The sequence below is a fragment of the Poecile atricapillus genome, chromosome 2, assembly GCF_030490865.1.
Source record: "Poecile atricapillus isolate bPoeAtr1 chromosome 2, bPoeAtr1.hap1, whole genome shotgun sequence".
NCBI classification, from domain to species: Eukaryota; Metazoa; Chordata; class Aves; order Passeriformes; family Paridae; genus Poecile; species Poecile atricapillus.
The window spans coordinates 120,454,369-120,477,741 of record NC_081250.1 but is presented as its reverse complement, the minus strand read 5'-3'; the positions used below and the strand labels follow the sequence as shown (position 1 = coordinate 120,477,741).

Below are 23,373 nucleotides of genomic sequence, written 5' to 3'. Positions count from 1 at the left end.
AATTGGATTCTTTCTGTGTCACCGCAGAGTTGTCACGGGACCCTCGTTCTCTGTTGAACACTGCAGCTCTCAAGGCGCTCAGAAAGGAGCTTTCTCAATTGTTATCACATCAGTCTGCCTTCCCACTCAAGCACAAATCCCTCAAAGCTCTTTCTAAAGCTAAGGAAATCATGGAACCCATGACTCCCATGACATCTGCAGTAAGTGTCCTGCCTCCTCAGTGTGAGAATGGGCCCTGACATTATACAAGGCTCAAAATCTTGATCTTGCATGAACATTTGGTCATATATATATATATATATATATATATATATATATATATAATATCAAGTGCAGGATGTAAGTTAAACAAAGCTAGATAAAAATCCTACAAACTGTCAAAATAGTCTGCAATAAAGTGTTTCTAGCCAGAACAGAATTTGCAAATATTTAAAAATATTTTTTTTCTATAGTTGTCTAAAGTCAACTGAGTGTGGGTTTTATAATGGCTTGCACATTTAGGAACACTGTCCCCAGCATCACAACATTTTAAATTAACTGTTTTTATCAGTTCCTGACTGGAATAAGAGCAGTTACAATGATTTTCACACTGTTACTTGCAATCTCTAGGATACTTCTGGATTTCTATATGCATTTTTTTTTTTAATGACCTCTAATTTAGCCTACTTTTTGAAGGTGCATTTACATGCCATTTGGAAATTCACCAAGTTTTTTTTTTTAATGTAAATTACACCAATCATAATTAATTTTTTTTCCTCTGAAACAGAGACAAAAATCAATGAAAGGCCAAGAAGACATGCCAAGAAGCAGAAACTGAAGTAGCATATTGTGACGTAACAAGCTCACCCACCTCGATTACAAAGTGCTAAGAAGACGAAGCCCCTGACAAGCAATAAACTGACACATAATTAAGACAATTAAGGGCAGAACACATTCTGGCTAGAAAACATTTTCTTGTGCTCTACCTAACTGCTCAGAGCAGTGAGAGAAAAAAAAACAGGGTGACACTTTGAAAACTCTATAAAGACAGTAAATATCCCACCTAATCTTCACTAGCTGGGGGAAAAAGAAACACACCAGCTTTTGTGCAGTGCAGGTTGCCTCACATCACAAACAGAGTTGATAGTACAGACATGCCTGGTATGTTCAGCATTCCATATCAAGCAAAGATGAATTAGCCGCAACAAAAATGTGTTACAGCTTTCATGCAGCAGTTTATGGATTTTTTTGTACCTCTGGAATTTTTTACCTTGAGCATATCACGGAACTTGTACTGTCTCAGATCTTTTCCTAAGATTATTTTTATCTCACTGTGAGGAACATCTTTGCAAGCTCTGAACACTTTTACAGCTGCTAGGATGCTAATGGGAACTTCATGTGTGTACCCAGCACAAGTGCTCTCAGGGAAAAAAAAAAGCCAATGTCAAAGGGAGGTATGTAGAAGTCACCATAAATATGTCTTTGAATGTTTACCATCTGGAACAGTAGATTACATTTTGACAAGAAGCTGGACTGCCCCGTGGGCATTGTCTTTTAAACAGCCCCATCATTATGAAGGAAGGAAAAACATGATTTGCTGTTCCTAGTTTCTCAGCACAATTTTCTGGCAGTGCTAGAGAAACTAGTTTGGGTTTTTTCCCCCTAGTAAAACAATAACAAGTTGGGCATGTGTATTTAGCTATGCACTTTCTTAAAAAAATATGGTTTCCTATAGATCTTCACATCTGTGATCCAATGATACCACAAAGAGGGAGGGATAGGTTTGTTAGGCAGTGACAGCAGCAGGCTCTGCAGCTTGCAGTGCTGCATCTTCACTTTGCTGGAAGTCTGAACCTTTGTGTGCTGAACCTGGCGTATTCAGCTTCTCACAGGACACACTGGGAGAAAGAGGAGAAATCCAATATACAAGAATTTAACGTGGAGCTATAATGAGGTTTTCCTTTGGTTTTGTTTTTCATTTTAAGCTTGTAAAAGTTTCCATCACTTTTTACAATGAGAAAGTGCAGACAGAGAAAAAACCAAAATGGTCAAATTTATTCACATAAATCTTGGTCTAGTTGTGCAGTGATTTTTGGGATTTAACTAATTCTCTGTTTCAAATTGCTGTGCATGGCTTCTGAGGACACATTCATACTAAAGAGTGTGTTTGAAAATACAAGCTGAGAACAACCTGTAAAGAGGCCAAATAATCTGTTCAAAGAAAAAAGTTAACAAAAAAGTTGGTCTGAGGCAAAAATATATGTGCAACATGAAACATGGGTTTATGGGCATCATTACACAGTTGAATACCAAAATCACAAAGCACCAGCTATAAATCCCCTTGCTCAGCCTACTAAACAGATCTTATTTCAGAACACATTATATCCAGTATTATATATATAGAATATCTCACCTGTAACTGGTGAGGACAGTGTTAGATTTCTTTCACAAGTAGGAGGCCAATAATTCATAAGCACCAGAGGTATGTGACAGTTACTGTGAAGATCTGTTATGGTGCAAAAGAAGCAAATAATTTTGTTACTCTGCACAGGAAAACAGCATATATATACAGCAATTTTTTAAGTAAACAACCCCAAACCAAATATAAGAAAAAATAATCCATCCTCTAATTTCTCCATCTAGATAATTTAGAATAAAACAATGAAAACATTTTTTCTGATAAGCTAACATACTGTAATTAGTGATAACATTTCTGATTTGGTTAATTTGCTGGGCTTCCCACGCTCCAGACATCAATGAACTTAATAGCGGAATTAAATGAAAATGATAGCAGAGTACTTCCATAACTAATTTCTAATTATATTTCTGCCCCTCTTCCTTCCTAAACATAAATTTCTGCCTACTTCTAATTAACACTTCAGATCGCTAGTTTAGTATCTATAAATATATCAAGTCTTTAATGATCCATTATAGTGATGCTACTTAGTTTTCAATGACTTGTAAAACTTTCACAAACAGATCTGCAAATGAATTACATCCATCTGCTCTGCTGCAGCTGCAAGAGCAGCATTGCATTGTACCCTGCCTTTCCCTACTTTCCTGATTTTCTCTTAACTTTATGCCCATGTGTAAGCCAAACCATCTCGATGCCGATTACCAGGAGCCCAGGCAGGTCTCTATAAAGTAATCCTCAAACTTTACAGACATCTCAAACGCGCTTTCTAAACAGTCTGCTTTGCCTCCCAGCTGAGCCCCAGACGAGCTGCACGCTGCTGAAGCATCCTGCTCTAAACCTAGGAGGTACTCTGCCGCGGCTCCTCCTCGCAGCCGAGCTGGCAGTTTCCAGGGCTGAGCGCGGCGGCTCGGCAGGCGCAGCGCTCCCGGTGCCCGGCCGCCGCCTCCCCGCGCCGCGGCGGGCGCGCACGTGTGCGCCCAGCGGAGCGCCGTGCCCGCGGGGGGAGCGCGGCAGGCGCCCGCCGCGCTGGGATGCACCGCTCCAGGGGACATTTTCCGATCTACACCTCCGAAAGCGTGACCTCAGCGGCGTTAAGAGTGTTAGCTCTATGAAGACGGCCAAGCATCAGGCTGTGCTCGCTGTTATCTGTCAGCCGTACAATAGCAGCATTGATAAGGCAGCAGCAACTGGCTTTGACAAGTGTGCTGTGCTAGCATTCCTCTGAAAACCGTGAAGAAAAAAAGGAGAGAGGGAGAGAGGGAGAGAGAGAGAGAGAGAGCGGCATGAGGTGCCTTTTACTTTACCTGAACAAAGTGTGGGGTTTTATTTTTCCCTCTGAGCTGCTGGAAACGATTCTTCCCGTTTCTCCCCCAGAGCTAGGTATTTCTTCTTTTGCTTGCAGCTCACACTTGGGGAAGACCACACAGCTCCAGCAAGGCTGCCTCTCTCCCCTAATCCCCACTCGAGTGTGATGACACACACTAACCCCAACCATCTGTTGAAACACGTCCTCAAGCACTCAGCACAGTGGTGTGTCAAGACGGGCTGCCCAATCCAATCGCTGGGGCTGGGTGGCTCTTAAGGAGCTGGAGGCAGAGACAAGGGCAGAAACTATAAGGCTGAGAACTCTTTAGCAAAGTAACCTGAGATTTTGAGAAAGGGCTGCTATTGAAGAAAAGAGCAGAAGGGGGAGGTACTCGCGGGAAGGTAGAGGGAGTGGATTAGTCTGGTGGCCAGTTGTGTAACTTCTCACAACTCCTTGTATTCCCAAGGGACCACTGGGACCCCTTCGCAGTGGGATGCACAGAAGCACTAGAGCAATACTAAAATGTTTTTATGGCGGGTCTATTGAGGGCAATCTCCTCCGAGAGACGCTTTTCTAAAAGAGATAAAAGATGCAGTTCGAAATCCCGATAAAGTGCTACTGCGGGAGTCGTTTGCACGGCGATGTGACATCTGCATCCCGAAATCCCAGCTCCTTACCGTGCCGCGGCTACCCCGTGGCTGCTACCAGCCTTCCTGGGAGAACTGCGGAGACAGGCTAGAGGAAAACCGCGGCGGGGGGGGAGGCTGAGAGAAGAGGGGATATCCGAAGAGCAAATATTTCTGCTTCTGCACACAGATATCTGCGAGTCCTTCCCCCGAGCCCGCGCCTGCAGGGACGCGGGGTGGGCAGCCCTGTTCCCCGGGCTCGGTAGCCCAGCGGCACACGCTGCTCGCCCGCCCTCGGCTGCTGCAGCGGCCGCTCGGCTCCCGCGGCGCTGCTGTGAGAGCTCCGGCCGCGCTCGGCGGCCCCGGCTGCCGCCCCTCGGCCGGGAAGCTGCCACCAGCCTGTTGCTTCCCCCCTTCCCACCCTCTTCCGCCACCGCCACAGTGTCCTGCGGGATGCAGCCGCAGCTGCGGGAGCGCTGCCCTTCCCCCGGGCTGGGGGCTCCGGGCACTGCCGCGGCAAGTCTGGACTGTGTCTAGTCCGTACCTCAGTTTCCCTCTGCCACAAAGCAAACATTATCACACCTTCCTCCCTCGCAGGGACGCTGCCAGGAAAAATCCACTAATTTACAGAAGATGTCCGGGAAGGATAGATAAGGGACACAGAAAAGCTGCTAAGTGCCAAAGAAACAGTTCTTTCCTTTCCCCTCCCTGTAATAGGATAGCATGGAAGAGAGACTTAAAATCTCAAGGGTTTTTACCTCATTACCAAGTGCCTGACTTGACACTTGCATTAAATCTACATTTCACATTATGACAGATGTTGTGTTTTCTTTGAACTGAAAGGGAAGGATGTTGTTTTGGCATTAAAAGTTACTCTGAAAGTGTTAACATCCAGCTTGAAGAAAGGTTTGCAATTGTGAAAAGACACACTCTGCCTAGCTATATGAAAGCCATATGAGAGTCTTGAAATGTTGACTTGGCTTACTCGTTCTTTAATACCTTACACAAGGCTGTTTCTGAAAGACTAGTGGCAAAGTGAATACTTAATAAAATGTGAGATTCAAGAGCTGGGGTCTGAGCCCAGCTAGCTGTTAGCAAAGCTGACCTGGAAAATAAAAGAAAAAACTGTAGTCACAACTGTATTTGCCTAAATTCTTCCCCAAAGTGATGACCTGTTTCAGCCTATTATTCTAAAACTGCTATCACAGATGTTTGGTATCTACTAAAACACTACACCCTAATCTGCTAATTCCAGATAAATAAACAGCTGAATAATATTTTCAACAATAATATGTGGTGAAGTAGAGATGCAACTACTGTCCCTGGGGTATTGTAAGATTCTTAACATTGCCAATTATATCTTCAGGGCAAGGGCTTGGTTTGATTTTGTTTCATTCTAGCAGACTGTGGTCTGTAAACAGGCTGGATAACCTTACATACTTAAAAAACCCTGGAGAATTTATTGAGCTCATTTGCATTTTCTTTAGCTGTATTTCTTACCAGTATCGTATAGTAACTGCATTAAAAATCTACAGTGATCGAAGATGTGGAATATCAAAATCCCCCTCAAATTGTGCTGTATCATCCTGTGTACTGACTCATTTTCTAAAATGCAGCTCACCTCACAGATACTCTATTTTTTATTGGTCACATGAGAGCCAAATTCATCAGGGTTCAACCTCTAACCAACATGAATTGCAGTTAGGTGCATACAATTATTTTATGTTGTGATGTGTATATGCTTACCCAATGTTGTGTATTATATCTGAGTATAAATGTCCATAAACAACTTACTGAGCATTTATGTGATGCACAGGCCCAGATCTGTTGGTTTTTTATGCCTGTGTAAGGAGAGATGCCTCTGCTGATACCTGTCAAGTCACAATACTATAAAATGGACATGTTGAAAAGGTCCACTAATTTAGTGTTTTGGATACAGAGATGCACACATCCCCACATTTCTCTTCAGAGACTCTGCAATGACTTGAAATACAAATTTTCATCCCTATAACCAAGGTCAGTAATAGCCCTCAAACATCACGCATGATCATGTTTTCACTTAAAAGCTACTGCTGATGTTGCGGGGTAATTTAACTGCTACTTGTGTGACTACAGCCAGATTTAGTTTGCTGTGACAGCTTATAACAGATTTTTCCACCACTTCTCCTCTATGCACACTGCCATCTGCAAAGAGTTTAGGTTTTAAAGGCTGAAATGAAAGCTGCACTGGAAGAGCCATACCCAAAATGCTGTTAAAATTATGCATCATAAAACAGGTTCTCAAGTTGACTGTCAAACCCTTGAACCCTTGCTAAGGTCAGGCTGCACCCACTCACATAAGCAAAGTGAATAATGCTTTATGCAAATAGCTGTAGACAATCCTAATATGCAAGATTAATTGTAGGTAATTGTAATATCGAGAAATAGTCACTCCTGTTTTGTTCCCACAGATAACATGTCCCTCACATAGTAGTTCCAATTTGTTTCCATGGTAGCCAACAGCATCTTTAAGCCAGGGCACTGAGGTTCCCTCTGTGCTGCCTAGACTTTAACTCACCACCTTTCCTCCAGCACAGACGGGCTTGGCAGTTTTGTGTGCCAGTGTGAACATATGCACACAGTCACACATGTGCACCTCTGCTCAAGAACCTCATGTAATTCTCAACTCTGGCATTTTCAGCTCTCAAAAGTAATTTAAGGGAATTTTTCATTACTCCTTCAGCAATCTCAGTCTATCTTTCCTGCCAGTATGAATGGAAGATGACTTTTTATTTCCTTGAATAATTTTATGTCTACCCTGGATTCAATTATTTCAGTAGAGTTTATATAGGAACAGAAGAGGTTCTAGAACATGACTATAAATCCACAGACAAGTTTACTGTTAAATTCTAACTTGAAATATACTCATGCTTCTGTTGAGTTTCAATGATATCTCATCGATAATGAGATATAATAAAAAAGCCTTTGGAATCCTGAATTGCAAAGAAAAGCTAAATAATTAAGAACCAATGTTCCTTTCTAAAGATCCCAGAAAACAGGAGGTTCCAAGAAGCACAGGAGGACATGCTTCTTCATGTGGAGCACAGTGAAACCTTGGAGCTACTTGCTGCAGGATGCAGTGGGGATAAAAATGACATGTACTCAAGTGTTTGGACAAGTTAATGGAGAGAAAAAAAAATTACTCACAGCAATTAAATACAAATATATAGCTTCTGGTACCAGGGATTCTGGTACAGGGAATCCCTGAATCACCTGGAGTGGATCCTGGACAAATATTCTGTGCTTGTCCTATTCTTACACTTTACCCCAGGCATCCAGTACTTTCCACTGCTGGAGAGTCCCAAGCCTAGGGTACCCATGACTTAGTGTGGCACAGCTGCTCTTTCTTTCTTAAAGAATTTAACCATTGGCAGTTTTGGGGCCTCATGGTGGGTAGTAAAAGAGAGATGAATTCCTTTTAAGAACTTCAGCCAAGATTTTTAGAGCTTGGCTTATAAATCCATGTTCAGGAACCTTAGTAAAAAAGGTCTGATCAAAAGTATTGAGTATACAGCAGCTTCTAGTGAAGCCAGCAGATAATTTTCTTTTTCTCCATATGTGGGCATTCCAAAGTCAGACATAGGCTCATGTAAAATTTGTGAGCTCAATCCTAAGCTATATTCTGTGCAAAACTCTGCTCAACTGTTTCTTAGCCTGGAGTCACCTAAATTCCTGAAACACAGTGGTTTGGAAGAGTTTCCTCCATGCTGAAAGCCCAGTGCCATGGAAGACTCGGGAGTCAGGCACCCCTTCCTTACAGTTGTCTAAATTTCTTCAGTGGGCTCTCAAAACTCATCTACCAAATTCAGAGTGGCATAGCTAAAAATCAGAAACCTGGCCAGACAGAGAAGAAATAAATAACTTCTAGGACATGCAACCATATACCCACTGGGTAGCTTTCTTCTCACTGTGCCTGCTCAAACCCATTCACCTGAACAAAATATTCAAAAAATTATTATTCTGTGTAAAAACACAATAGGGTTATTGTACAAAAATTATTGAGGAATATAATGAGTTACATTCAGCACACACAAAAATGCAGAATTCTGTATCCTAGAAGTGTAGATGTTAATCCAGGTATCCCAGAACAACCTCCTTATTTTCTGGGGAAATGTGCATGGGCCTATACATGTACTCTCGCAGTATCAAACCATACATGTGCTAGCTACAAAATGACAGCTTTAGAAATGCATTAAGGGCACAGTTCCAGAATCAGGATTACCTGCCTGTGCATAGCTCTTGTGGAATGGAAGTCTAGACTTCTTCAATTTTTTAAGGAAGCTCTTCAGCCCTGCTCCATCTTCCCTGCAATGGAATCAGATGGTATGGAAGTTATACCCAGCTACAATTTGTCTTAGGTTTGCAATACTAAAAATAGTTCCCCTGAGGGGTAACCAGAACAGAGGATAGAGTGCAGGTGAGACAGACAAAAGATCATAATTGACTCAATTCATCACAGGGCTTTACAATTTGTCAGATGGTTGTCATCACTATCACTCGCCTCCAGAAGAAGATTAATGGTTGAGATAATTGTCAGTCCTAAGTTTGTGTTTCTTCACTTACACCCCCTCTCAAAATACTGATTCTTTTTGGTTACCATTTCTTCTAAGGTAACTCCCTCATTAGTGGTTGCATAGTAATTCACTACCAAACAATAAATACACTGCAATAAAAAGGCACATGCCTTACCCTAGCAGAAGAGCTGATTAAATTTGTCATAGCTCAACCTTTTTTTTTTTTTTTTTTTTTTTTCAGTATCCCAGTATTAAATAAAGAAGACCAAAAAAACCCAACAAATGAAAACCCAGTATATTTGTCATGTCATTCTTAGGGAAAAAGAAAATAAAGCCAGCAAAAGTTTTTCCAAGCTAGAGCCTAGTATGACGATTTAATGCACCAAGAAGCTGTGGTTCTTCCCTTCTCAGCTGCCAGCTGGCCAAGAGTTTCAACTCCAGCACAGTAAACAAGTGATCACTGAGTCTGGGAAGAGCTCAACACACCAGACAGCTGGAAAATAGGGGCAAATATAGGCAGGAAAATCAACAGATTTAACCAGTCTGCACAAGGTAGGTGATCCCATTCTCAGCAGTAGGGAATACACCAAGGAGAGAGAGTACATGGAGTCTATCAGGCTTTAAAAGTGTGAGAACTCAGAGAGCAACGTGCTCTCAGAACTTGTGCTGACTTCACATTTTTGGACAGAGTTCAATTTCATTACTGAAAAATTCTGAGGTAAACCATCCAATACTTAACAAAAATTGAAAAAATGCCAAAAATTTAGAAGCCAGAATATCTCATAGCTTTTAATGTTAATTATTAGTAAAGTGATGACCAGTGGTCATCTTTAAGTCCCTCCCTCTTACATAATTATCATCTTTGCTCCTACTCAAAACTTTCAGCCTGAAAAAATCGCAATAGCAAAGAATGAAGGATTTTGATGACTTCACATTAAACTCACCAAAATCAGGAAAACTTTAATTATGAATGTTTAATATTACTCTTCTCCCTTTGAGCATGCTTCTAATATTGCACATAATCAAGGTACCACTTGCCTAAAAAAACAACTATGTTCATGATGTTGCTCTGGACAGAGCGTGGGAATACACATAGTTTAACATACAGATTCATTTTTTTCCTAGAAACCCAAGGAAGCAACAGCCCCTGTAGCCCTTTTATTTTTGTAACAACAAAGTATCTGCAAATCCCATAACAATTTAGGAAAACATTTCATTTAACCCTTTTGTGATCTCATCTTAGACACCATGATGAGAATGTTTGGGAGCAGAAAGAGGAGACTCATTGCAGGACCAGCTATACCTCTGTGTACAGAAATCTTCGTATAGTAGCAGGGACCTTTCAGTCTCACTTCTTCTATTCTCACTGAGAAAAGAGGCCAAAAGATGCTTAGCTTGCCTCACATATAATTAACTTCAGAGTTACACCTGCTAAGACAGTTGACCTCAAAGAAATTGGCATCTCATGTAAGGACATACAAATAAACAAGTAGGGTAATGCAGCCGTAATAGCTGGCAGACTCATTCAAGGCCCTCTTGGTTCATAAATCATGACATAGTCATAATGCCTAAGGTAAGCATGAACTAAAATCATAATTGAGTTTTATGTCACCAAAAGAGTAATAAAGCAGTATTCATTGCATGGAGAATACACTTTCTGGAGTCAAGTTTTCTTAGAGTTGTCTTGGGCGTAGCTATTATCTTCTCCTCCTCATGGGAGTGACTTAAATGCCACAAAAGTATGTGTAGGCATGTATAGGTAATGTTGATTAATATAATTAAATATATATGTATGTAAAATATACATATTTACATGTGTGTATAATTCTATATCTAAACTCTTACTGGACCTAAATTAGAGATATCATAGATTGAAAGCAAAATAAAACCATAATAAACCAGTATATTTAGAAACATGACCTATAGATAACAATTCAAATGTAGCTACTCTAAGAAAAGAAAAAAAAAAGGAAAAAGAAGTTACCATGCCTATTCTACCAACCCAAGCCACTTGCCATTTTTTTTGTAGGTGCCAAAATCCCGTAAGTTCCTCACTCTACTGCCAAAACCTCTAATTCACCTCCTGAAAACATCTATGCCTCATATCCTGTGTCAGAAAAAGAAAAAAGGGAAAAAAAGAGAAAAGAAACAAAATTAATTGTAGAGAAAACTGAAAAAGTGAGGACAGAGTGAAAACTGAAATGTAATATTGAGAAAGGCCAAGAGAGAAGAGTTAATGTGGGGTGGTGAGTTGCTGGAAGACATTATGATTACTTGGCAGGTCAGAACAATCATTCAAGATGCATAAAAATCCTTATAGCAGGTGTGGGTCCTGTATTGGTGTTGCTGAGGGTGTTCAATGCTAATGGAAAGAGAGTTCTCATTTCTTTCCAGGCAGAGCTAGATTGGGCAGAGTGAGTGGTAACATCTAAGGTTCCCAATGAACAGCAAGTTATTCAACTGTATTGACTAGTTGCAATTCTGTTCTTGAAAGGATAGGCAAAATTCAATATTGTACCAATTGCAGAAGGATTTAGGGGAGGAAGGAAGGAAAAAGGCATGGTACTTTGTAGAACAAGAAGGTATTAGTCAAATTTCAGAAAGCAAAAGAGGCTGAGGGCATTCAAGTTGATTGGCAGGAGTTGAAAGATCTCCAGAGAAAAAGTTTGGAGGGGCTAGGAAAAGGTCCTAGGGGAACATCCATCCTTGATCCACCTCAAGGAGTTTTTCACAAAAGTTGGAATTTGAAAAAAAAATCAGCATTGGACTGCAGAGCCTGCTGGACATGGCATTTCTGAAAGGCTGTGAGATTGTGACCCTTTTGTTGGTCTGTTCCTCTCTGTACTTTCTCTTCAACTGTGGCACAGGAGGATCTTGTTCTTCATCCTCATGGCTTCCCCTTTTCTCTCTCAGTACCCACCACTCTCCTCCACTGCCCTTTAGCACAGCAGCCACATATTCTCTCCTAGACAGTCCCATGGCAATTCCCAGACTGTGAGCACTAAAGGGCAAGGGACACAGGGGAGAGGAAAGGGTCAGGACTGAAAAAGAATGGAATTCTGGCTGGAAAAGCACTATCTGCTTCTCATGCCACCATGGGCCTGAGTACCTCTTCAGGCCTCCTTTGGCTTTCCCTGTCCATGCAAAACTAAGCATGGACAACTATGCATGAAAACTACAGCAGCAAAGGAAAACTCCCAACAGATAGTCTCATCTGCTGTCCTTAGGCTGACACTTACCCAAAATCTCCTGTCATGGCAAATGTAATTATTATTTACTCTCAGTGGTAATTTAGGGCACTGAATCTTTTCCAAGCTTATGTCAGTAAAGTTGAATTTTAGAGGGACTGGAGCAGGAAGTTGTGCTATTTGCCTGGCTGGTTTACTTTGTTTTTATTTGAATTCCATATTCGGTTGAAGGGAGGGATAAATATTTTTCTTCTTCATTCTGGTATCGATGAGTAGGAAGGTAGAATGTGGTTGGTGAGACTAATGTAAAAGGCAGACCTCTTCATTCTTCTGTACTATCCTAAGGGATTCAGAATATTTTTTATAGTTGGCTCATTCTCTTCCCAAGGCTGTACACATAGTTCTAAAAAAAGGACAGAAATGCCATTTTGCAACTAGTTTCGAAACTTGTTCTTAATCTGCATTTTAATAAATCCAAGGCCTTTCTAACATTTTCTTCAAACTGGATGCTATCAGGGAGTCACTGGAAAATCAGAATTTGCAAAAGAACTGTAGTAAGGGCTGTTGTTTGAAGTACAGTCCAACAATTGGCTCCACAGAGGTGGCTAGGAGCTATACCCCAACTGCAGGTGGCACAGCTTCCAAGGACAGGTTCACATCCAGCAAAAACCTCTGGAAGGAACAATCCATCCTTTTCCCTCGCTCTGCTCACAAGGTTCTTGTTCTTGCTGAGTCCTTTGTGTAAACATTAGCCCACCACTTTGGTGGTTTTTTCAGTGGCTAAATTTTACTCAGGTTTAATCAGACCACAAAGCTATGAAAATGTTGGTGCTGACACAAAAGAAGGCACAGAACCATTGAGCCAAAGGAGAGAAAAAATAAAATTCACCTTCCTTCATCTTCCTTCCTTCATCTCATCTAAATAGATAAAATAAATAAATCAAGGTGATCTTAAAATCAAATTTTAGAACTCACACAAACTCAAGATGAGTCAAACTGGAGACACTTTACAATGGCCACCTACTCTGGGATGGCACTAGGGACAGAAAGTGTTCTACTGATGAGCAGTTGTCCTGCTACAGGATATGAGACCTGTCCCTGAGATGCTGAATTATCTCGAGAGGCAATCTTCAGATAACATGCATTATTTTTAGGTTTTAGCCCAGATGCTATTTAAACCACTCTCATCAACAATAAAATTTCAGTGGAGCTGAGCTTGATTTCCTTATAATGATAGACTTTGAGGTTAGAGTCTCTGCCATGCTTGTTTGAGACACGAGGAAGCTGACCTTTCCTGTCAGAGAGATAGCCTGACACAGGAACTCCATAAATAACCTTTGCTTTTGCTGGAGGTGTATTCTGCCAAAGAGTGCCCTTTTGAGGACATCTTTGGTTCTCAAGAAAGCCAAGATGGTATTTTCCAGATAAATGAATACAGAGGTTTTTAAACCCACTTATAAGGGTTTTTAAACCTGATTATACCAACTGTGTGCTTTCATGACTTTGCTTCATAGGTGGTAAAGTGGTCTACCTGAACTTTCTCAGAAGAAAAAGAAGCTATATTTTATATATATGTAAATATATATATGTACATATACACACCATGCTTTATTACATTTAAGATTTTTCCTATTAGTTGAGAGTCCCTGAGCAATAGAAGAAGGCTTTTAACCTGTATTTTTTCCAGAAGCGGTTGACAGCCTGACTAAGCCCCGTACTTTTACAGCCTCTCCCTGCAGTGGGACCAAGTAGACAGATCATTTCACTGAAATAAATCATGCTTACCCTTCTACAAAAATTCCTTTCACACAAACCAATCCACAGCTAAGTTTTAAGACAGCAGTGCCTGAAATATAAGTAGCAATGTGATGGCTGATCAATAACTGTGTCACAGAACTAATAAATAAAGACATGCCCAAAAAAAACCTAATTGCAGATCTCAATCCCTGCCTGTCTTGTGCTGATGTGAAATCCCCCCCACGTGAAATTGGTGGAATTCACTGCCTAGTTAAGAAGCAATGTTGAGCTAGAGATCTGATCTGATCTCTTGTGATCTTTCTTAGGAAAAACAAGAGTAGTATTTTATCACAGAGTGACAGAAATCATTGGCATATTATGAGGCTTTTTTAAAACCTCTCCACTTGTGGTGAATAACTTATTAAAATAAAAATTGGTCATTTTTATTGGGACAGCATAGTTTCCTGCAATTTTTTTTTCTATTCAACTGTTATTCCCAAAATTAGCACAACGTAAGGCAGCCTGTGTTAACTCTTTCTTATGCTAAACAGCCCTTGTTAGTTTAACAGAACAAAAGCTTTGATTGTAAGTGCAAATATGTGTGAGAATCTAGAGTCAAAGCACATTGGTGGCTTTTTTTTTTTTTACTGAATGACTTGCTTTGGTGCAAGTTTCCAAATAAAGATTTAATTGCACCCACTTGCATCAATTACAATATCAAAGCACATAAGTTATAAAAACAGAAGGTGCGGACACAATGGCTATTTCAGAGTCTGTTTTGAAAACAGATTAGACAGAGTTATAATGATCATTTCTTCAAAAGAATTTAGAGATTATCAGAAACAGAACAGATTGTGGATTTTAATTGAAAACTCACTCCAAATTCTTTGTATCCCTCTACTCCAGCCTGGTCTCCTTCACAGCTTTTAACAAAATAGTTAATGAGTGGATTTAACAGGGGGGATTTGAAACCTGGAGATAAATACAGTTGCAGTACCCAGTTCATAATATTGCAGTGCCTGTGGTACCTTTGGGTGATCTCATTTCCTGCACTTACACTTTGACGTAATCACACTTAGCACCTGTATGTACAACTCAGCAATTCATTCCAGAAGCCCAGACACTCTTCGTGGGCCCCTTGGATTTGAAAACAGCTATCTGTACCTTTCCAAGGAGAAATCTCACTCACATATCCTTGAAAAACCTTTGTGATTCTGAAATCTCAGTTTCTAGAGAGTAAAAAAAAAAGCAAAAATAAGAGAACACCATTTTATATTTTGAATATTAGTAATCTTAAATATATTTGTTTCCATATATAATGGAAATTCCCTGCAAGGTGTTCTAAGAAGTGGCATCAGTGATGCTTTTGAGAAAGAGGCTGACATTTCAACCTCACCTAGCAAAACCAGAAGCGTTTAATTGGTACAGCTTAACAGCTGTTAGATCAAGATATGAACACACATAAGTTCCCCTGCATATTGATTGTTTCAAAGTAAGGCATATATTGAAAAATACTCCTTTATGAACACGACATGTTAATTAGGTCACATCATTTTTTGTTATGCAAGGATTGTATTTTCTGAGGTTCTTTATTTCCACAAGCAGAATGACATTGCAGACCTCCTGGGAAAGACCCTTCATGAACCACATTTTCTGAAGACTCTTTCATTGGAGATGAATTTGAATCATTTTGACAAAGCAAGAGTCACTGCAGAGAGTGCCTCCCATCCCAAATTAAGTCTCACCTCGTGTCCATAGGGTGAGATTTGGACCACTCTGATTCTTGCTTAACACAGAGATTTGGTTTCTCAACTGTCCCCCGCTCCATGCCAGGGCACACCACTGCCTTGCTGTCAGAGTCTCTTCAGTTGCCTAGAGACTCTGTGTTGGCCTGGGGCCCCACTTCTGGGGCACCCCAGTTTTATAAATGCAGAAGGCATCCTCTGTATCCATATAGTACACTTATTGGGTCTACCTCTGCAAAAAATCTGTCCCAACCTTTTAGGAGACTGAACAAACCTTTTGGAAAACTTGTTGCAAGTTACTTGACTTCTTGCTCTTCTTAAACTTAGAGCTGATTTTTATCCATGGCTTCTGTCATTGCAAATTTCTCTGAGGGGATTAAGCATTTTAATCGCACTGACATAAAAATATTCTGTGATATGTCCATTGCATAACTGATAATAAAAATTGAAATATTCTAAAAATATCAGCTAATTTAAAGTATCAAGGGCACCTTCAAGGATACTGAAGGATTAGCAGTCACAGCCAAAGATAGCCAGGTGGCCAATTCAAACCCATTACAAAACCTTTCTTAAAAGTAAAAAAGCATTGTGGTTTTACATCAGATTGTATTTCCACGCAGTTCTGTCACTGTCTTTTTTTATATAACAAGCAGTCTTGGAAACAACTTTAGCAATCACCTACATCTCACGCAGGTACAAGTGCTGTCCTGACAGGAGCTGGGATGGAAGTGTTCCCTACTGTCCCCGTGGAGCTGCTTTGCATCCTCTGGCAGGCAGAGATGGCTGCCCTGGCACACTGCAGCAGCCGGTGTGGGCTGAGTGCAGTGACACCCCTCACAGCAAAACTACTGCGGGAAAGACAGGCAGAAAAACCTCTCGAGTGCATAGGGTTGCAACATGTTTTGTTTATGATAGACTTATCCCCAGTGACTTGAGTTTCAGGTAAAATAATATATCTATCTCCCTACATAAACCTAATTCTCCTACTGTCACAAAGAGGAGGCATGCAGGGTACCCCAGGTAACAAGGGCCATGATGACATTAGCAATTTCTCGTAACTTTGGTACCTGGCAAGGAAGCTAAATAGGTGTCAGAAGTAGGGTGGTGTGAAGAATGGGTGCCTGATATGCTGGCATATCCCCCTCAGGGTTCGTAAGCATGGGCCAGGCAAGCACCTCACATCTAATGTTGTCACTGAGGTCACAACTTCTAATAATTTCCCTTCAATCCCACACTCTCCCCAAAGCATCTCACTATTGCTTCCTGGATTTCAGATGCAATGCTTTATCTTTGAAAAAATAAACAAACAGTGGGAGAAGGATACACTGTTTTAGCGATAAGGTGATTGAGTGTCTTTGAAACCTTTAAACAAAATAGCAGGAACTCTACCAAACTGTCTATTGGTTTTATTTACCTGGTATTCTGGGGCTGAGAGGTTTCAAAGTCAAATGACTGTAATGATCCTTTAAAATCCATATTTGGGTAGATAAACAGATAGTGCTGAGCACTGCTGTTGTCTCCATCTTGTAAGTGATAAGTAAATGGCTTCCAGGAATTGAGCAGCCACTCACTCAGGTAAACAAGTCAGTGGCTCTGGTGAATATAAATGCAGAGTGGGAATGAGAGTTAGCCGTGGCATAGGAGAGTCACACCCTTTCTGCCTTTACATTTTCAAAATGAGCAGTGGTGTGTTCCATCCTTCTGCCCTGTAATGCTTGATTTTGCCTTTAAAGCACAGAAGTAATGAAACTTAAAGTATCAAAATTAATAAAGGCTGTTGGTGGAAGAGGGAGAACATTTTTGGGCTCCAGAAATGAGCACAGAGACACTTCGCTAACCAGACCATGCAGCTAACCTCAAAGGCTGTGAGGTGCTCTACTTAATAAATGTATTGTGGAGGTACTTACTTTACACATTTAGGGACAAACCCAGCAGGACAACACTAGTGTGCAGCCAGGAGATTACTCTGAAATCACACCAGAACTACACACAAAATTAGCATCACAGTCTCTGGGGAATAGCTCCCTTTTGGACAAAGTATTTTACAGCTAGGTTGCCAGGAACTGAAATCCAGTGGAAACAGCAGTTCCCAAACTAGGACTCACCCTCTCTCTGGGAAAGAAGGGGTGGTATGAGAGACACTGTCAGGGCTGCAAACTGAGATGAGTGGCTGTAATCCTGAATGCTGGATGCTGAATGAGTTGGGGAGGAAAGGGGAGAGAAAGGTCATGAATGGTAGAACTCACTTGGGAGAGTGGCACAGGAAAAATAGTTTGGGAAATGCTGCAGGAGAAGCCTTTTTTTTCCCAAATCCGTCCTTTTTCATTGTCACTTCCTTGAACAAAAGCAGCCCATGCAAAGGACAAGGGCTTAAAGCTAAAATGCCTGACACATTTTTCCTCCTCTCAGTATTAAATATGTCCTGTGATATTTACAATTCTTATACCATAAATAGACATGCTTGAACACAGAGCTCATTTCCTGGTTTCTCAGAAACTTACATCCTCTTCCTTCTTGTCAGTTTCCCACATCTCTCTGTGCTTAATGCTGGTGGCCTGCCTTTCCCCACCATTGTACTGGTTCTCTTTTCCAGCAGCCACAGCCTCACATTCAGTAACCTTTGCCCTTCCATTTGATCAGAACCAAAATGCCACCTTTAGAAAACTAACGTACCAGAGAAAATGGAAATATGAAGCTGGGCTACCCACCATGCTGTTATCTTATCCTGTTTCCTCTGAGGTTTATTTCCTGGAATACGCCTAATGATTTTAAAATAATGAAAGATTTTCTAAAGGAACTGGATCATCTGAAGACTCAGGATCTCCTTAGGAGCAGGGCCCCTTTTAAAACTGAACTTCTATCAATGTGGTAAATTTGAGGCAGAGCAACTATTTACTGAAAAAGAATAGTACTTTACCTGCAAGCTTATTTGAAGTCTTCTTGTCGTTACTAGAAATTTCACTGCTTTATCTTCCATCCCCCAAATCAGCTTTCTGCTGACACAAGAGAGCTTCACCTTCTTTTTGATCCTACAAGTGAAGCCATGTGGAAATGATTGAGAGTGACGTCACAAGTTCAGTATTATGATTTAAATTTAGGATTGAGCAGAAGGAGGGGAAAAAAAATTACACACGTCTGTGATTACTGTGTTTGGGTCTTTCAGATGCAGGCTTAAAAAAAAAGATTTTGTCTCAGTGAATATAAAATGTACCATGGAACCTTTTAATAGGAGCTATTCTTTGCCTTCATATATATATATCCAAAACTCTGGTTTCTTCCTCAGTCTTTCATTGTTTATTTGACTTTTTGATTGCTGTTTTCAGTATGAGAGGTAATAGCATTTCAGTGATGCTGTATGTAAATAACTTAGACCTTTCAAAAGGAGAAACCTGTATTTCCATAAGTTTCAGGCCCCTTTTATCCTCACAAATTGAGTACCCAGAGATTGAGAAACCTCAAAACCACTGAGTTTAAAACACCCATAATTATTACTAATTATTGTAAAATTCAGTTAAGTGGAAGACCTTTTTAAAATGAACATTTATACACAGAAAAATTGAATAAGTAAGTCAAGGGTCAGAGAAAACAGCTTGAAAGGACAAACTTAAAGAAGTCTATATGTTTACCTCACTGCAGCTAAGAGAGGGCTGGCCAACTTTGAACCAGGAGGCCACGAGGAAGAAAGATCCTCAGCTCTCCAGCAGAACTCGGAGGATTACTAGAGGCTGGAGCTGGAACAGCAAGGTGTTCATGTTTTCTGAGCTGGCTCCAGTTTCAATGCTCCATTGAAACTCACTACCACGAAAATACCATCTCCACATGCCATGAAGAATAAAAGTGGCCTCTTTTAGACTTGTATTAGTCAGTTGATTTTGCTTTATTCTTGGGGTTTTATTGCATTCACAGAATCACAGAATCATTACGGTTGGAAACGACATCTAAGACCATAGAGTTCAGATCAGAGGAAGATGGGAAAAATGTGACACATGGGATTTTTTTGATCACTTTAAATTGCAGTAATTTAAGAGGTTGTGAGAAATTTCTATTTTATTTTATTTTATTTTATTTTATTTTATTTTATTTTATTTTATTTTATTTTATTTTATTTTATTTTATTTTATTTTATTTTATTTTATTTTATTTTATTTTATTTTTATTTTATTTTATCTTAAAGCCAGAGGTCGCTGGCATCTGAAGAAGAGTTTCCCTAGAAAAGTTTTATGTCAGTATGAGCAGTGAGGGTTGAGGATAAAACGGAGCATCCAGAAGCATCATAGCAGGCACAGAAGTGACATGAGACCTATACAGAGAGTTCAGTTCTTTGAACTTTCCAACAAGATAATAGATACATATATTTTCTTAAATAGAGGTAAATATCTTTTGCCACCAGTGAATAATGTTAATCTCTAACTTCTGATGCAACAGTAAGCTCATACTGAAAGTATACAAATATTTCTCTGGATGTGAATCCTAGATTCAAATCCAGTCTCTGACTTGCAGTATTCATTAAACCTCCCTTGTATCACACACACACACCACCAGCAGATACATGAATGAGACAAAAATGTTCAGCCTCAAGCCTCATTTCAGTGTTTAAGCTTTTCCTTGCTCCTCCAGGGATATTCACATCGATGTCTTAATACGGCAAGGACAGCCATTTCCACATCTGAAAACGTGCTCAAACTCAGGAAACTGCATGGAGTGGGTTAGGACTTGTATGTTTTCTCGGAGGGAAAAAGTGTGGTAGTTCTTTGCTGTCCAGCATGAGCTTCAGTCCACAGTTAACTTTAGCAAGCAAACAGACACTAGCCACAAAGACAAACATATCACAAACTAATAAAGTGGCTTTAGAAGCACCTGTTGTACTAATTCACAGCTGATATTGTCACTAACATGCAAAAATTTCAGAGTTCGGTACTGTAGAGCACAAGGTGATTTACAATTATGCTACTGATTAATCCATCTTGCTGCAAGTGTTTACTGCCTTCTGAAGTAGTCCTTTAACTTGATAACTTGATCATTAAAAAACTTAAAGTAAGGCGTGGTCTTTATGAAATCTATGTTTCCAAATGGAATAATTCAGGAAAAGTAATACAATAAGCACAAGTTCGAAAAAAATAAAGATATGTATTATATATTGTAATGAACAATTAGATGAGTATTTGTATTATATATATATATATATATAATATATAAGTGTCACTATCTAGTAAATATAAAAGATGGCATGCAAATTTATTTTGCCCCTTTCCAGGCACCCCTTGGTACCTTTAGTTAGGTGAGAACCTGTCAATCTTCAGGGCTGAAAGCTGGCCATTGGATGAGGTTCCTTCTTGATCTGTGCTAAGGAAATGGAAACTCTTTCCATGCTGGAGTTGCAGTTGCCTTTCAGTGGGAATTTCCATATGGTGCCAGCCCAAAGCAGAGCATATCCTACATGTAGCTGCTCCTGCACAACGAGAAGTTTTCTGGAACTCCAGAAGTCCAGGGCCATCTCTGCTCTGCTTTTAAATCACTGTGATGACACCCTGACTTCCTTCTTTGCCACTAGTTTTCTTCTCTATCTACCCTGGTTTTCTTAAGCTTACCAGATTATGTGTCTTTGAGGTACCCACCCGTTGTGTATCCCAACTGGGCTGTAGTCTTGAATCTAACTGCTGTAAAAATTTAATTTGAGACATATATTTTCTGGGACAGAAATTCCATACTTCTTTTAAGGCATTCAGTGAAAAAGAAGTCTCTGAACTTAGGCATTGGCTTCCATGAGGATTTTGCCTGTGTATGTACAGTAGAACTGAGCTATTAACTGCTGATAGAGGACTAGCTCTTTGAAATATGGTTTTTACTTTGATGGTTTTTTAAGGAGGAAGTTAAAAGAATTTAAAAGAACATTTAGATTCAATGATCAAATATTCAAGACACTTAGAAGTTCTCAAATTAAGGTGTCATTTAATAAGGCATGGGTCTCATACAAGTTTAAGAACATAGTTGGGGAGAATTCTGAAGAGAGTTTTGAAGTTTCCCAGATTATTATAATTCTGGTTGAAGTAATTTGCCTGAGATTTTATGTGGTTTCAACAGTTTTGGCACAATCTATCTGGTTTTATACACATATTTAAAAAAAAAATAAAAGAAATTTTGAAAAACTGACAAGACCTTGATGCTCCCCAGAAAAACTCTATAGCAGACCTGGATTTACCTCTTAAATAAAATTTAGTAGGATATCATGCTGTTTGTAGAGCAGCTACTAAGGGATGGAGAATATAAATCTACTATAGTTATTTATTTCTTAGTCATCAATGGGAAGTTCACAGTTATTGCACTTTAAAAACCACTTTTCTAGTTCTAAGCTATCCCAGTTTCCTTTGACTCTTTACCAACCTCTTTCATTTACCTTGTCTCTTTTGCATGCCTAATTCAATATCTGTAGCTTTCTGTATTAGTTAGGTTGTCTCTTCCTCCTTCTTCTGGATTGTGGCAGACAATACGTTAAATTAGTGCACAATCTTTTTTCAAGTCTAGTAAATATCAAGTGATGTCAGGGGAGATCTGCACCTCCCTTGCAGCTTTGGGAAGGTACACAATCGACCCAGCTGACATGTCAGAGCTGTATGTGGATGGAACTTATTCAGTGCACTGGAATTTTTTGCAGTTCTTCTCAGCCAGTTGTAGATAGATTTTCAAAAGAATGTAAAGGAACAAAACATTTCTATTCCTTGTTGCCAAGTTTGGTCTCTTATTTGGAATATTGTTTTGTATAAATAATTAAACATTGCGGCCAAAGCAAAATTGGTTTTTTAGACCCAACGGTCATAACATTTCTCTGGTCTATTGCTTTTTATCCCTATTTCAAGTTGCACAGCATGGCAATTTTTAAGCTGGTGTAGTAGATTTCAGGTAAATGATGTAACCAGCAGGCTTTTCTCACATTTCCATGAAAACAATTCCAGGAGATCATTTGTTTGTTCTAATGTAAACCAAGGAAATTTTCATTTCTTGGCCACATGTAGCCTTGAAAAGTGTACCTTCTATAAATACAGTAAGTACAAGCTAATATTAGTAGGAACAGATTGAAATAATTCTTGTCACCTTAACAGAAGAATCAAACAGTCTTCACTCTTAAATGTCTGAAGATCTAAATTAAAATCTTTGCCTCTCAAGCACTTGTGTGAGTAGGTCTTTAATCTGCTCCTGCTGAGAGCTTTTTTTCCTCCTCTTTTCTACTGCTGCACACAACAAGCTTCAAGTTCTTTATAAAGGGTCAGTTTGCCATATCATAAGACAAGAAAATGGTATACTATGGCCATCTGTGTTTGTTCCACGATAAACAGGAGGGTTTTAACCAAGATTTTTGTAATTCAAAGGAAATTCTCAGCTGAAAACGCAATTAATCTCCTGATGCTGGGGACATATAAAATAACAGAGGATGGCCAGTCCCTATTCTCTTTTGGACACATATAGGCGCCATCTGTGATGCTCAGCTAGCTACTGCTGTAGGGAAATCAAGAGCAATGGTCACCTAAAAAGTGCCTGCACTATGTGTGGTGTCACCATTCCTGTTCACTTTGGGGACATGCTGACTGAGCTCTTACAACCTGCGTGTGTCAGATGTTGCCAAGCATGGAAGGGAGGAGGGAAGCTTTTGCAAGGATAAACCTATAGTCCTGCTTATCTTATTTGCAGCGAATCTCTCTACACATTGGGAAAGGGAGAAGGAGATGAAGGAAGAGGGAGAAAAAGAATCCTATACCTCCCATATCAGTTTTACCATTTGTTTCATAAGAAGATGTTAAAGCACAAGACACTTGATTTTACAATTTTTA

The 23,373-nt window shown here is 40.0% G+C and overlaps 1 protein-coding gene across 8 annotated transcripts in view; it reads right to left on the bottom strand.

Annotated features, from left to right (window-relative positions):
- Positions 1-23,373, bottom strand: part of SULF1 (sulfatase 1) — a 185,656-nt gene that overhangs the window by 119,927 nt on the left and 42,356 nt on the right. For 3 of the 8 annotated variants that reach the window (XM_058833282.1, XM_058833281.1, XM_058833273.1), the window contains exons 3-5: positions 18,468-18,579; positions 3,700-3,981; positions 2,393-2,485 (exon numbers count right to left, since the gene is read on the bottom strand). The exons of 1 other annotated variant lie outside the window; for it this stretch is intronic. The gene's annotated coding sequence lies outside the window, so the exon portion shown is untranslated. Of the gene's footprint in view, positions 1-2,392; positions 2,486-3,699; positions 3,994-18,467; positions 18,580-23,373 lie in introns of those variants that run through there. 4 more of the 8 variants (XM_058833279.1, XM_058833275.1, XM_058833276.1 and 1 more) reach the window with 4 other exon arrangements.